Genomic DNA, 14,230 nt, shown 5'->3' on the forward strand with positions numbered 1-14,230 from the left:
GTTCTAGGGTCGAGGGTTCGAGGGTTGAGGGTTGAGGGTTCGAGGGTCGAGGGTCGTCGAGGGGTCGAGGATCACCGAGGGGTCGATATACCCCATCTCCGATAACTTCGACATGAGGGACACGCACCCATGTGGAAGAAGGAATCTATATTTTGGGACCTACCCTACTAGAAAGACCTAGAGGTCCACTCTTCAACAAACATGATGCACGTGACGAAGAAACTTTGCGTGAACCTGCTAGGTTTCTTGGGCGTGTATGTGAAGACAAAAGATACACCGGAGGCACGGGCGGACCTGCAATGTTTGCACGAAAAAGATGGCATGCCTCCAAAGCAGTATGAAGGTCGTACCAGCTACGCTCTTTCCAAAGAAGAGAAGGAAATCTTCTTTGAATGCCTGCTCAGTATGAAGGTCCCATGTGGCTACTCGTGGAATATAAAGGGAATAATAAATATGTTAGAGAAAAAGTTCGAGAACCAAAATCTCATGACTGCCACATGATTATAACGCAACTGCTTCCGGTTGCATTGAGGGGGTTTCTACCGAAAAACGTTCGATTAGACATTGTGAAGCTATGTTCATTCCTCAATGCAATCTCTTAGAAAGTGATCGATCCAGAAATCCTACCAAGGTTAAGGAGTGATGTGGCACAATTTCTTGTCAGTTTCGAGTTGGTGTTCCCAGCATCCTTCTTCAATATCATGACACACGTCCTAGTTCATCTAGTCGACGAGATTGTCATTCTGGGCCCTGTATTTCTACACAATATGTTCCCTTTTGAGAGGTTCATGGGAGTCCTAAAGAAATATGTCCGTAACCATGCTAGGCCAGAAGGAAGCATCTCCATGGGCCATCAAATAGAGGATGTCATTGGGTTTTGTGTTGACTTCATTCCTGACCTTAAGAAGATAGGTCTCCCTCAATCACGGTATGACGGGAGACTGGGTGGAAAAGGCACGCTAGGAGGGGACTCAATAATATGTCGGGATGGGCATTCTTGGTCTCAAGCACACTGCACGGTTCTACAGAATTCTACCTTGGTGTCCCTGTATGTCGATGAACACAAGAAGATTCTGCGCTCCAAACACCCGGACCAGTGTAACGACTTGATTACATGTGAACACATCAGGAGTTTAGGCAGTTGGTTCCAAACACATCTCAGGTGTGACAATGCTGTTTCTGATGACCTGTACTCGTTGGCGAGGGAACCATCTTCGAATGTAATGACTTACAAAGGGTATGAGATAAATGGGAATACATTTTACATGATCGCCCAAGATCAAAAGAGCACCAACCAAAATAGTGGTCTCCGCTTTGATGCAGCAACCAAGAGGGGAAAGAACACATGTTATGATTACATAGTGGACATATGGGAACTTGACTATGGATATGATATTAAGGTCCCTTTATTTGAGTGCAAATGGGTCAATCTGTCAGGAGGTGGGGTACCGGTAGACCCACAGTATAGAATGACATCAGTGGATCTGAACAATCTGGGGTACACAGACGAGTTATTTGTCCTAGCCAATGATGTGGCCCAGGTTTTCTATGTGAAGAACATGTCTACCAAACCGAGAAAAAGAAAATATAAGGAAGCAGATACATCATGTGATGAACCAAAGCACCACATAGTTCTTTCAGGAAAAAGAGACATCTTGGGATTGGAGGGCAAGACAGACGTGTCTGAAGATTATGAAAAGTTTCATGAAATTCCTCCCTTCAAAGTCAAGGATGACCCAAGCACCCTGTTAAACGATGAAGATTATCCATGGTTACGGCGCAATAAGCAAAGAACACAAGCGAAGAAAAAGTGAAGACTTTCTATCAACAACTATTATGATGATGCCTTTGATGTAGCATATCACTGCAGTTACATTTGAACAAATGAAATCCCTTTGTAACAGATGAGTTTTCGTCCGAAACCCTGATACTTCCAAAGAGATTGTCAGTTTTGTACACGAAGTGCATCCAGATTTTGTCGTAACCCTCTCAACTTTTTAGCACATGCTATGTGGGTGAAATGATGATACCATGCAAACTTTCAACCTTTTCAGAGTTCATTTGAAATGCATTTCAATTTTAGGGACCAACCAAAAAGCTTTTACAAACCTCTAGTATTATTGAAACTAAAATTATATAAAATTTATGCAACTAAAATTATCAAAATATTTTCTGTTCAAAAAAATAAAATAAAAATAATTTTCACAAAATAAATAATAAAAGAAAAAAGAAAGAAAATAAATAAGTAGAAACAAAATAAAATAAATAAGTAGAAACAAAATAAACTTTAATAAAGTAAAATAACTAAACTTTAATAAAATAAATAAAAATAGCAACAGTAAGTAGAAACAAAATAAAATCATTTCAGAGTTCATTTGAAATGATTTTCAATTTCACGGATCAAACAAAAAGCTTTTATAAACCTCTAGTATTAGTGAAACTAAAATTATATAAAATTTATGCAACTAAAATTATCAAAGTATTTTATGTTCAAAACATTAAAAGCAAAAAGAATTTTAATAAAATAAGGAAAACAGAAAAAAAATAAAAGAAAATAAATAAGTAGGAACAAAATAAATAAATAAGTACAAACAAAATAAACTTTAATAAATAAGTAGAAACAAAATAAACTTTAATAAATTAAAATAAATAAACTTTAATAAAATAAATAAAAATAGCAACCGTAAGAAGAACCAAAATAAAATAAATAAAGCAAAAAAAAGTGCCACCTACTAGGCCACCACGACCTGAATATGACTAGAAATCCAATCATGGGCCAGGATTCAGGCCCGCGGCAGGCCTGGTAGGCCCACAGGCACACAGTGACAGGTTAGGCCCGAAAGCCTGCAGTTGAGAGGAGCTCGAGAGGGTAGGCGCAACAGCGCTTATAAACCAATCTCGAGCTCTCTCAACTAGCGAGGTGGGACTAAACTTTTGGCCGCGACGCGGGCAGCACAAAGGCTTTTGTCCCGGTTGGTGGTACCAACCGGGACTAAAGGGGTGCATTGGTACCGGTTTGTGGCACCAACCGGGACTAATGCCCCCCCTTTAGTCCCGATTGGTGCCACCAACCGGGACCAAAGGCCTCTATTTCCCGTCCTTTGGACTGCTGAAAAGAGACCTTTGGTCCCGGTCGATGACACCAACCGGGACTAAATGGGGTCATTGGTCCTGGTTGGTGCCATGAACCGGCACCAATGGCTATGCTATATAAGAATACACTTAGTGTTTTTCATTTTCATCTCTGCAGTTGCCCCGCCCCGACGACACCGCAAGGCTGCCCGAGCTTGCCACGTCGACGCCGTCGCCGCCCCTATCGCTGCCCACGCCACCGTCACCGCCCCTCCCCCCCGACACCGCCGCCGCCCCGCGCCGCCCTGACGTCGTCGCCGTGCGCCATCCCGACACTGTCGCCGAACCCGTCGCCCCCTTCCCCCCCGACGCCGCCGCCCACGCCATCACCACCCTGCGCCGCACCGACATCGTCGCCGCGAGAAACCCCGCGCCGTAACCGTCCCGACACCGTCACCGTCAACTCCCCGCGTCGCCCCGCGACGCCCCGACGTCGTCACCGCCCCGCGCCGCCCTGCCCACCGGTGCCCCGACACTGTCGCCGCGCCGCCCCACGGTCCGGCGACTTTTTTTCATATATGTGATGTTGATATTTTTTCATATGATATTTTTTGTGCATATGATGTTTTTTTCATATATGTATTAATTTTTTTATTTAGGTTGCTAATTAGTAGATATCGATTTTAGGTTAGCGTATTTTAGGTTAGTGTAGAGGAAAAAGTAAAATAAGGAAAAGGAAGAAAGGAGGAAGAAGGAAGAAGGAAAAAGAAGAAAAAGAAGGAGTGGAAAAAGGAAAATAAGAAGAGGAAGAAGGAGAATAAAAAGGAGAAGAAAAGGAGAGGAAGAAGAGGAGGAGAAATAAATAAGAAGAGAAAAAAAAAGAGGAGAAGAAGAAAGGATTAGAAGAGAAATAAATAGAGTAAATTTATAAAAAAAAATTCTTCACCTCTATTCCTTTCTTCTTCTCCTGTTTTTTTTCTTCTACTTCCTCTTCTTAATTTTTATCGGGTATGTCATTGTCGATATACCACCTCCCCGATAACTTTGACATGAGGGGGGGGGTCGATATACCCCCTCCATGATAACTTCGACATGAGGAGGCGGGAGGGGGTCGAGGGGTCGAGGGTCAAGGGTTCGAGGGTTCTAGGGTCGAGGGTTCTAGGGTCGAGGGTTCGAGGGTTGAGGGTTGAGGGTTCGAGGGTCGAGGGTCGTCGAGGGGTCGAGGATCACCGAGGGGTCGATATACCCCATCTCCGATAACTTCGACATGAGGGACACGCACCCATGTGGAAGAAGGAATCTATATTTTGGGACCTACCCTACTAGAAAGACCTAGAGGTCCACTCTTCAACAAACATGATGCACGTGACGAAGAAACTTTGCGTGAACCTGCTAGGTTTCTTGGGCGTGTATGTGAAGACAAAAGATACACCGGAGGCACGGGAGGACCTGCAATGTTTGCACGAAAAAGATGGCATGCCTCCAAAGCAGTATGAAGGTCGTACCAGCTACGCTCTTTCCAAAGAAGAGACGGAAATCTTCTTTGAATGCCTGCTCAGTATGAAGCTCCCATGTGGCTACTCGTCGAATATAAAGGGAATAATAAATATGTTAGAGAAAAAGTTCGAGAACCTAAAATCTCATGACTGCCACATGATTATAACGCAACTGCTTCCGGTTGCATTGAGGGGGCTTCTACCAAAAACGTTCGATTAGCCATTGTGAAGCTATGTTCATTCCTCAATGCAATCTCTTAGAAAGTGATCGATCCAGAAATCCGACCAAGGTTAAGGAGTGATGTGGCACAATTTCTTGTCAGTTTCGAGTTGGTGTTCCCATCATCCTTCTTCAATATCATGACACATGTCCTAGTTCATCTAGTCGATGAGATTATCATTCTAGGCCCTGTATTTCTACACAATATGTTCCCCTTTGAGAGGTTCATGGGAGTCCTAAAGAAATATGTCCGTAACCAAGCTAGGCCAGAAGGAAGCATCTCCATGGGCCATCAAATAGAGGATGTCATTGGGTTTTGTGTTGACTTCATTCCTGACCTTAAAAAGATAGGTCTCCCTCAATCACGGTATGACGAGAGACTGGGTGGAAAAGGCACGCTAGGAGGGGACTCAATAATATGTCGGGATGGGCATTCTTGGTCTCAAGCACACTGCACGGTTCTACAGAATTCTACCTTGGTGACCCCGTATGTCGATGAACACAAGAAGATTCTACGCTCCAAACACCCGGACCAGTGTAACGACTTGATTACATGTGAACACATCAGGAGTTTAGGCAGTTGGTTCCAAACACGTCTCAGGTGTGACAACGCTGTTTCTGATGACCTATTCTCGTTGGCGAGGGAACCATCTTCGAATGTAATGACTTACAAAGGGTATGAGATAAATGGGAATACATTTTACATGATCGCCCAAGATCAAAAGAGCACCAACCAAAATAGTGGTCTCCGCTTTGATGCAGCAACCAAGAGGGGAAAGGACACATATTATGATTACATAGTGGACATATGGGAACTTGACTATGGATATGATATTAAGGTCCCTTTATTTGAGTGCAAATGGGTCAATCTGTCAGGAGGTGGGGTACCGGTAGACCCACAGTATAGAATGACATCAGTGGATCTGAACAATCTGGGGTACACAGACGAGCCATTCGTCCTAGCCAATGATGTGGCCCAGGTTTTCTATGTGAAGAACATGTCTACCAAACCGAGAAAAAGAAAATATAAGGAAGCAGATACATCATGTGATGAGCCAAAGCACCACATAGTTCTTTCAGGAAAAAGAGACATCTTGGGATTGGAGGGCAAGACAGACGTGTCTGAAGATTATGAAAAGTTTCATGAAATTCCTCCCTTCAAAGTCAAGGATGACCCAAGCACCCTGTTAAACGATGAAGATTATCCATGGTTACGGCGCAATAAGCAAAGAACACAAGCGAAGAAAAAGTGAAGACTTTCTATCAACAACTATTATGATGATGCCTTTGATGTAGCATATCACTGTAGTTACATTTGAACAAATGAAATCCCTTTGTAACAGATGAGTTTTCGTCCGAAACCCTGATACTTCCAAAGAGATTGTCAGTTTTGTACACGAAGTGCATCCAGATTTTGTCGTAACCCTCTCAACTTTTTAGCACATGCTATGTGGGTGAAATGATGATACCATGCAAACTTTCAACCTTTTCAGAGTTCATTTGAAATGCATTTCAATTTTAGGAATCAACCAAAAAGCTTTTATAAACCTCTAGTATTATTGAAACTAAAATTATATAAAATTTATGCAACTAAAATTATCAAAATATTTTCTGTTCAAAAAAATAAAATAAAAATAATTTTCACAAAATAAATAATAAAAGAAAAAAAGAAAGAAAATAAATAAGTAGAAACAAAATAAATTAAATAAGTAGAAACAAAATAAACTTTAATAAATAAGTAGAAACAAAATAAACTTTAATAAAGTAAAATAAATAAACTTTAATAAAATAAATAAAAATAGCAACAGTAAGTAGAAACAAAATAAAATCATTTCAGAGTTCATTTGAAATGCTTTTCAATTTCACGGATCAAACAAAAAGCTTTTATAAACCTCTAGTATTAGTGAAACTAAAATTATATAAAATTTATGCAACTAAAATTATCAAAGTATTTTATGTTCAAAACATTAAAAGCAAAAAGAATTTTAATAAAATAAGGAAAAAATAAAAAAATAAAAGAAAATAAATAAGTAGGAACAAAATAAATAAATAAGTACAAACAAAATAAACTTTAATAAATAAGTAGAAACAAAATAAACTTTAATAAATTAAAATAAATAAACTTTAATAAAATAAATAAAAATAGCAACCGTAAGAAGAACCAAAATAAAATAAATAAAGCAAAAAAAAGTGCCACCTACTAGGCCACCACGACCTGAATATGACTAGAAATCCAATCATGGGCCAGGATTCAGGCCCGCAGCAGGCCCGGTAGGCCCACAGGCACACAGTGACAGGTTAGTCCCGAAAGCCTGCAGTTGAGAGGAGCTCGAGAGGGTGGGCGCAACAGCGCTTATAAACCAATCTCGAGCTCTCTCAACTAGCTAGGTGGGACTAAACTTTTGGCCGCGACGCGGGCAGCACAAAGGCTTTGGTCCCGGTTGGTGGTACCAACCGGGACTAAAGGGGTGCATTGGTATCGGTTTGTGGCACCAACCGGGACTAATAGCCCCCCTTTAGTCCCGGTTGGTGCCACCAACCGGGACCAAAGGCCTCTATTTCCCGTCCTTTGGACTGCTGAAAAGAGACCTTTGGTCCCGGTCGATGACACCAACCGGGACTAAATGGGGTCATTGGTCCCGGTTTGTGCCATGAACCGACACCAATGGCTATGCTATATAAGAATACACTTAGTGTTTTTCATTTTCATCTCTGCAGTTGCCCCGCCCCGACGACGCCGCAAGGCTGCCCGAGCTTGCCACGTCGACGCCGTCGCCGCCCCTATCGCCGCCCACGCCACCGTCACCGCCCCTCCCCCCCGACACCGCCGCCGCCCCGCGCCGCCCTGACGTCATCGCCGTGCGCCATCCCGACACTGTCGCCGCCCCCGTCGCCCCCTCCCCCCCCGACACCGCCGCCCACGCCATCACCACCCTACGCCGCACCGACATCATCGCCGCGAGAAACCCCGCGCCGTAACCGTCCCGACACCGTCGCCGTCAACTCCCCGCGTCGCCCCGCGACGCCCCGACGTCGTCACCGCCCCGCGCCGCCCCGCCCCACCGCTGCCCCGACACTGTCGCCGCGCCGCCCCACGGTCCGGCGACTTTTTTTCATATATGTGATGTTGATATTTTTTTCATATGATATTGTTTGTGCATATGATGTTTTTTCATATATGTATTAATTTTTTTATTTAGGTTGCTAATTAGTAGATATCGATTTTAGGTTAGCGTATTTTAGGTTAGTGTAGAGGAAAAAGTAAAATAAGGAAAAGAAGAAAAGAGGAAGAAGGAAGAAGGAAAAAGAAGAAAAAGAAGGAGTGGAAAAAGGAAAATAAGAAGAGGAAGAAGGAGAATAAAAAGGAGAAGAAAAGGAGAGGAAGAAGAGGAGGAGAAATAAATAAGAAGAGAAAAAAAGGAAAAAAAGAGGAGAAGAAGAAAGGATTAGAAGAGAAAAAAATAGAGTAAATTTATAAAAAAAATTCTTCACCTCTATTCCTTTCTTCTTCTCCTCTTTTTTTTCTTCTACTTCCTCTTCTTAATTTTTATCGGGTATGTCGTTGTCGATATACCACCTCCCCGATAACTTCGACATGAGGGGGGGTCGATATACCCCCTTCGTGATAACTTCGACATGAGGAGGCAGGAGGGGGTCGAGGTGTCGAGGGTCAAGGGTTCGAGGGTTCTAGGGTCGAGGGTTCTAGGGTCGAGGGTTCGAGGGTTGAGGGTTGAGGGTTCGAGGGTCGAGGGTCGTCGAGGGGTCGAGGATCACCGAGGGGTCGATATACCCCATCTCCGATAACTTTGACATGAGGGGGGGTCGATATACCCCCTCCCCGATAACTTCGACATGAGAAGGGGGGGGTCGAGGGGTCGAGGGTCGAGGGTTCAAGGGTTCTAGGGTCGAGGGTTCTAGGGTCGAGGGTCGAGGGTTCGAGGGTCATCGAGGGGCCGAGGATTCGATGGTCGACGGTCGTCGAGGGTCGAGGGTTCGAGGGTCGAGGATAGCCGAGGGGTCGAGAGGTTACCTAGTGTCAAAGTATTGAAGAAATCCACGGCTTCATCATTAGCAGGAAGTAACCGGGGCATGATGGTACAAAGTTCTCCAAAGTTATTCTGGAACGGAGTCCCGGATAGGATAATCCGCCTTTTGGTACAAATTTAAGCAAAGGCCTTCCAATTAGCGATATTCAGAAGGCTCTTGCTGTACTTTGTACCAAAAAGCAAATTATCCTATCTAGGATTTCGTTCCAAAATAACTTTGGAGAGCTTCGTACCATCATGCGCATGTTACTTTCGCCTAATGATGAAGACATGGTTTTGTTGAATCCTTTAACACTAGACAAACATGACATGAGGGGGTCGAGGGTCGAGTACTAGGGTAGAGGGTCGTGGCTCACCGAGCGATCGAGGGTCGTGAACTAGGGTAGAGGGTCGAGGGTCGTCGAGGGGTCGAGGGTCAAGGGTCGAGAGTCGAGGGTCGTCGAGGGGTCGATATACCCCCTCTCTGATAACTTCGACATGATGGGGGGTCGATATACCCCTTCCCCGATAACATTTTTTCTATGTGTATGTCGTCATTGTCGATATACCCCCTCTCCGATAACTTCTACATGAGGGGGGTCGATATATATACCCCCTCCTCGATAACATTTTTTTCTATGTATATGCCATCGTTGTAGATATACCCCCTCCCCGATAACTTTGAGATATCCATCTCTCATGTTTGTATATTAATTGCCATGTTGTAATATTTGCAGAAACTATGGATCATCAAAGAGACTTCAAACAAGAAGAGATATTAGGGGACATAATCCGCGACGGAGGTTACGTCTTGTCGTTTCTCAGTGACATCAAAGAAGGTCTGCAAGGATAGGAAGTCGTCTACGGTGATCAAACAATGGAGGAGGAAAGTCATGATCGTGATGGTGTCTCCGGCGACCTTGATGACGGCTCCGGTAACCGAACAGAGTCGGGATCAGCTATTGCAAAGTCCGGCGAGGTGTATATATATATATATATATATATATATATATATATGTGTGTGTGTGTGTGTGTGTGTGTGTGTGTGTGTGTGTGTTAAAAAGCTACAGAAAATGTGAAACTTTTTCATGTTGATGGTTTTCTCTAATTTCTAGCCGTTTTCAAGTAATTTAAAAAATTGCGAGATCAGTCGTTCTGCCTCTATCGCGAAATAGATTCTTCGAAAATGTACCACGTGAAGAACTTGAACTTCTCGGCATGTCTAGTTGAACTTCACTCTGTTTTCATGTGTTTTTTTGCTCATAACTCTCCATCCACTTCTCGTAGCTGTCCATCCACTCACGGAATTGAGCAAGTGATATACCGATGGAAAGGTGCTCTAAACACACAACTTTTCCGTGTTGATCATTTTTTCATGTTGGCGATGATTTTAAAAGTTTTTCATCTGAAATTCATTCAGCGTAGTAGTTGAACTTCCTGTTGTTTTCACGATGAACTTCTGTGACGTATTTTCGTTTGTAATTTCTGATCATTTCGTCGGTGTTACAAAAATGATATTCCTTTTGTACAAACTTCTCTCAAAATAATTTTTTTAACTTCCTCCGACCGAGGACTTGATCTTATAGAAATAAAAAATTTGGACCTTGCATTTTTATTCACTTTTCTCATATTAAACACACACCATGTAGTACATGAACTTTTTCGGTTTTTATAGTTTAAATTTTTATTTTCTTTTTGAAATGAATTTCTCCAAAATAATAACTGAACTTCTATGTGGATTGAGAGAATTATTTTCAAATGCAAAAGAGCAATTTCTTTTTTGTGTTTTCGAAAATGGAAATACAAGGTGAACCTCTCTCTCAAGAATTTTTTAACTTCCCCGGAAAGAGCAATTGAACTTCTATCAACAAACCTTTAAGCTTTTATTTTTCTATACTTTTTATTCTCACCTGAAATGCATTCCATGCAGTACTTGAACTTCTCGTTGTTTTCATATGAACTTTTTTCGAATTTTCGTGTATACATCAAATTACATGCAATTGAAGGTTGGACGCCATTTTTTGTCATTTTTAAAACATGTATTTGAAGGTCAGACGTCCCACAATATAAATTATGTACCGTGCACGGAGGTGCAGGTGAACTTCTTGCAACAAATCTGAGTTTTTTATATACTTCGAACATCTTTGTTATTTTAATTTAATTTCTTAGTTATATTCTCAGAAAGGAAATATGTTTTTAAATAAGCATCAACCATTTTTTTTGTAAATTGAACTTCATAGTTTTATTTTTCTTAGAAACGGTAATAATTTGAGTTTCGTCATTTTTATTCTTTAGTAACAAGGAAAATCCGAGTTTCTTTTTAAATATCGAACTTCTCTATTTTGTAATTTGCACTTCTTGGTTTATTTTCTTTCAGTGACGGCAAAATCAAAGTTTTGTAACAAATATTGAACAGGTCCGGTATTTAAATTTGAACCGCTCTATGTTTAAAATCCCTTTTTAGGAATGGTGATAATCCCTTTTTACGATTTTTTGAACCGCTCTATATTTAAAATCCGAACATATTGATTTTTTATTAGAATGGTGAAATATCTGTTTCAAAGTGCTCTCTTGTTTTTTACTATTGTGTTGTTTTTTCTGAACTTCTTATGTTTTGCCATCAACAGATTCGGATTTTCCATTTTTTATACATTAATCTTTTGCGTTACTTTATTTTGAACTTCTTGTTTCCATTCATAAATAATAAGGAAAATCGTAGTTTCTATAATCATCAAACTTCTCCATCTTTCTAATTTGGACTTCTTGGTTTTATTTCTTAGTACCAAAAAAAAATCTAGTCTTGTAATGAACATCAAACCACTTTTTGGAAAATAGTATGCTTGTTGACAATATCAATGAATATGTATAGAGACAAAGCAGCACAATTGATTTAACGATACATTTCTGAGGATTTTGTAAAGAGTAAACTACATTCCCTTTTTTATTCATTTTTCCTTTTGTATGAGAATAAAGAGAACATTATTTTTCCTGTTAGTGATTTGAAGTGAATTTTATGGACTTAAATTTTGTTTATGCTATTTTAAATTTGTTTGTCACATGAAGTTCTAAAAAATCACAAATCTCCCATGTTTTTCTTTTGCATGTTTAAATTATTTGAACTTGCCGAGATACAGATAACACACTTGACCTTCTCCAACACAATATTTTGACCATCACAAAAAAAATTAGGCATAGTAATACAAGAGAAACAGTGCATTCTCTGTATCCATTTTTTGAGATGGCAACATGGGTGCAGGGGCTCGTCGACACGTTGTACATTGCAACAAGAATGAAATCAGTTTAACAAAGCCAAAGAAACTGATTGTAGAGCATGTGTAAACGAACCGAGGGGTACATTTATTTTTTCAACAAACAAAATAAGTGATACATGTAGCCAAACGTCCACCCACACAAATTTCAGTAGCAATAATAACATCTAAAAGCTATTTGCTGAAGATGATCATTGCATCATGTTGCTGCAACTTCTCTAAGTAGAGTCTCCATGTGCTCATGTGAGTGTATAGGGGAAGTTGGACTGCACGGATGCACTTTTTTGCAGACAACAGTCGCCGCAGTCAAACAACAGGATGGCGGTGTGATCTAGGCACTGCGGTAAAGAATGTCCTGGGGCCGCGTCATTGAACGACCCAAGGCGATGGAGTTGAACGGCCTTTGTGCCGCCAAAACCATTGGAAGGAGACTGCGTGGTGGCGGGGGAGCCTCGCCGGGGCCAAGAGTATTTGCACGGTCCCGTTCGAGCTTTGCCATTGGCATCAGTCGGGAGGTCGAGGAGAGGCATGGATCTGCTGGGGAGGCGACGCATCTGGCGATGGGTGGCGACGGTTGGTGGAGCTGGGGCAAGGGGCAGCGGTAGGATCCAGGGGAAGGCAGAAGGAGGCAGGAAGGAGGAGCGGCACACCTATTGGGGAACGTTGCAGAAATAAAAAAATTCGTACGGTTTCACCAAGATCCATCTATGAGTTCATCTAAGCAACAAGTGAAAGGGGAGATGCATCTACATACCACTTTGTAGATCGCGAACGGAAGCGTTCAAAAGAACGGGGTTGAAGTAGTCGTTCTCGTCGTGATCCTATCACCGGAGATCCTAGCGCCGAACGGACGGCACCTCCACGTTCAACACACGTACGGTCAGCGTGACGTCTCCTCCGTCTTGATACAGCAAGGGGGAAGGAGAGGTTGATGATGATCCAGCAGCACGACGGCGTTGTGGTGGATGCAGCAGAACTCCGGCAGGGCTTCGCCAAGCTGCTGCGGGAGGAGGACGAGGTGTAGCAGGGGGAGGGAGGCGCCAATATTTGGGTGCGGCTGCCCTCCCCCTTGCCCTCCTTTATATAGGCCCCCAGGGGGGGCGCCGGCCCTGGGAGATAAATCTCCCAAGGGGGGCCGGCGGCCAAGGGGGGTGGAGTGCCCCCCAAGGCAAGTGGTGCCCACCCCCACCTAGGGTTTCCAACCCTAGGCGTAGGGGGGGCCAAGGGGGGCGCACCAGCTCACTAGGGGCTTGTTCCCCTCCCACTTCAGCCCACGAGGCCCTCCGGTATGGGTGGCCCCACCCGGTGGACCACCGGGACCCTTCCGGTGGTCCCGGTACAATACCGGGTGACCCCGAAACTTTCCCGATGGCTGAAACAGCACTTCCTATGTAGTTTTCTTTACTTACGGACCATTTCGGAACTCCTCATGACGTCCGGGATCTCATCCAGGACTCCGAACAACATTCGATTTGCTGCATACTCATATTCATACAACCCTAGCGTCACCGAACCTTAAATGTGTAGACCCTACGGGTTCGGGAGACATGCGGACATGACCGAGACGGCTCTCCGGTCAATAACCAACAGTGGGATCTGGATACCCATGTTGGCTCCCACATACTCCTCGATGATCTCATCGGATGAACCACGATGTCGAGGATTCAAGCAACCCCGTATACTATTCCCTTTGTCAGACGGTATGTTACTTGCCCGAGACTCGATCATCGGTATCCCAATACCTCGTTCAGTCTCGTTATCGGCAAGTCACTTTACTCGTACCGTAATGCATGATCCCATGACCAGACACTTGGTCACTTTGAGCTCATTATGATGATGCACTGCCGAGTGGACCCAGTGATACCTCTCCGTAACACGGACTGACAAATCCCAGTCTCGATCCGTGTCAACCCAACAGACACTTTCGGAAATACCTGTAGTGCACCTTTATAGTCACCCAGTTACGTTGTCACGTTTGGTACACCCAAAGCACTCCTACGGTATCCGGGAGTTACACGATCTCATGGTCTAAGGAAGAGATACTTGACATTGAAAAAGCTCTAGCAAAACGAACTACACGATCTTGTGCTATGCTTAGGAATGGGTCTTGTCCATCACATCATTCTCCTAATGATGTGATCCCGTTGT

The sequence above is a fragment of the Triticum aestivum genome, chromosome 6B (assembly GCF_018294505.1).
Source record: "Triticum aestivum cultivar Chinese Spring chromosome 6B, IWGSC CS RefSeq v2.1, whole genome shotgun sequence".
Taxonomy (NCBI): domain Eukaryota; kingdom Viridiplantae; phylum Streptophyta; class Magnoliopsida; order Poales; family Poaceae; genus Triticum; species Triticum aestivum.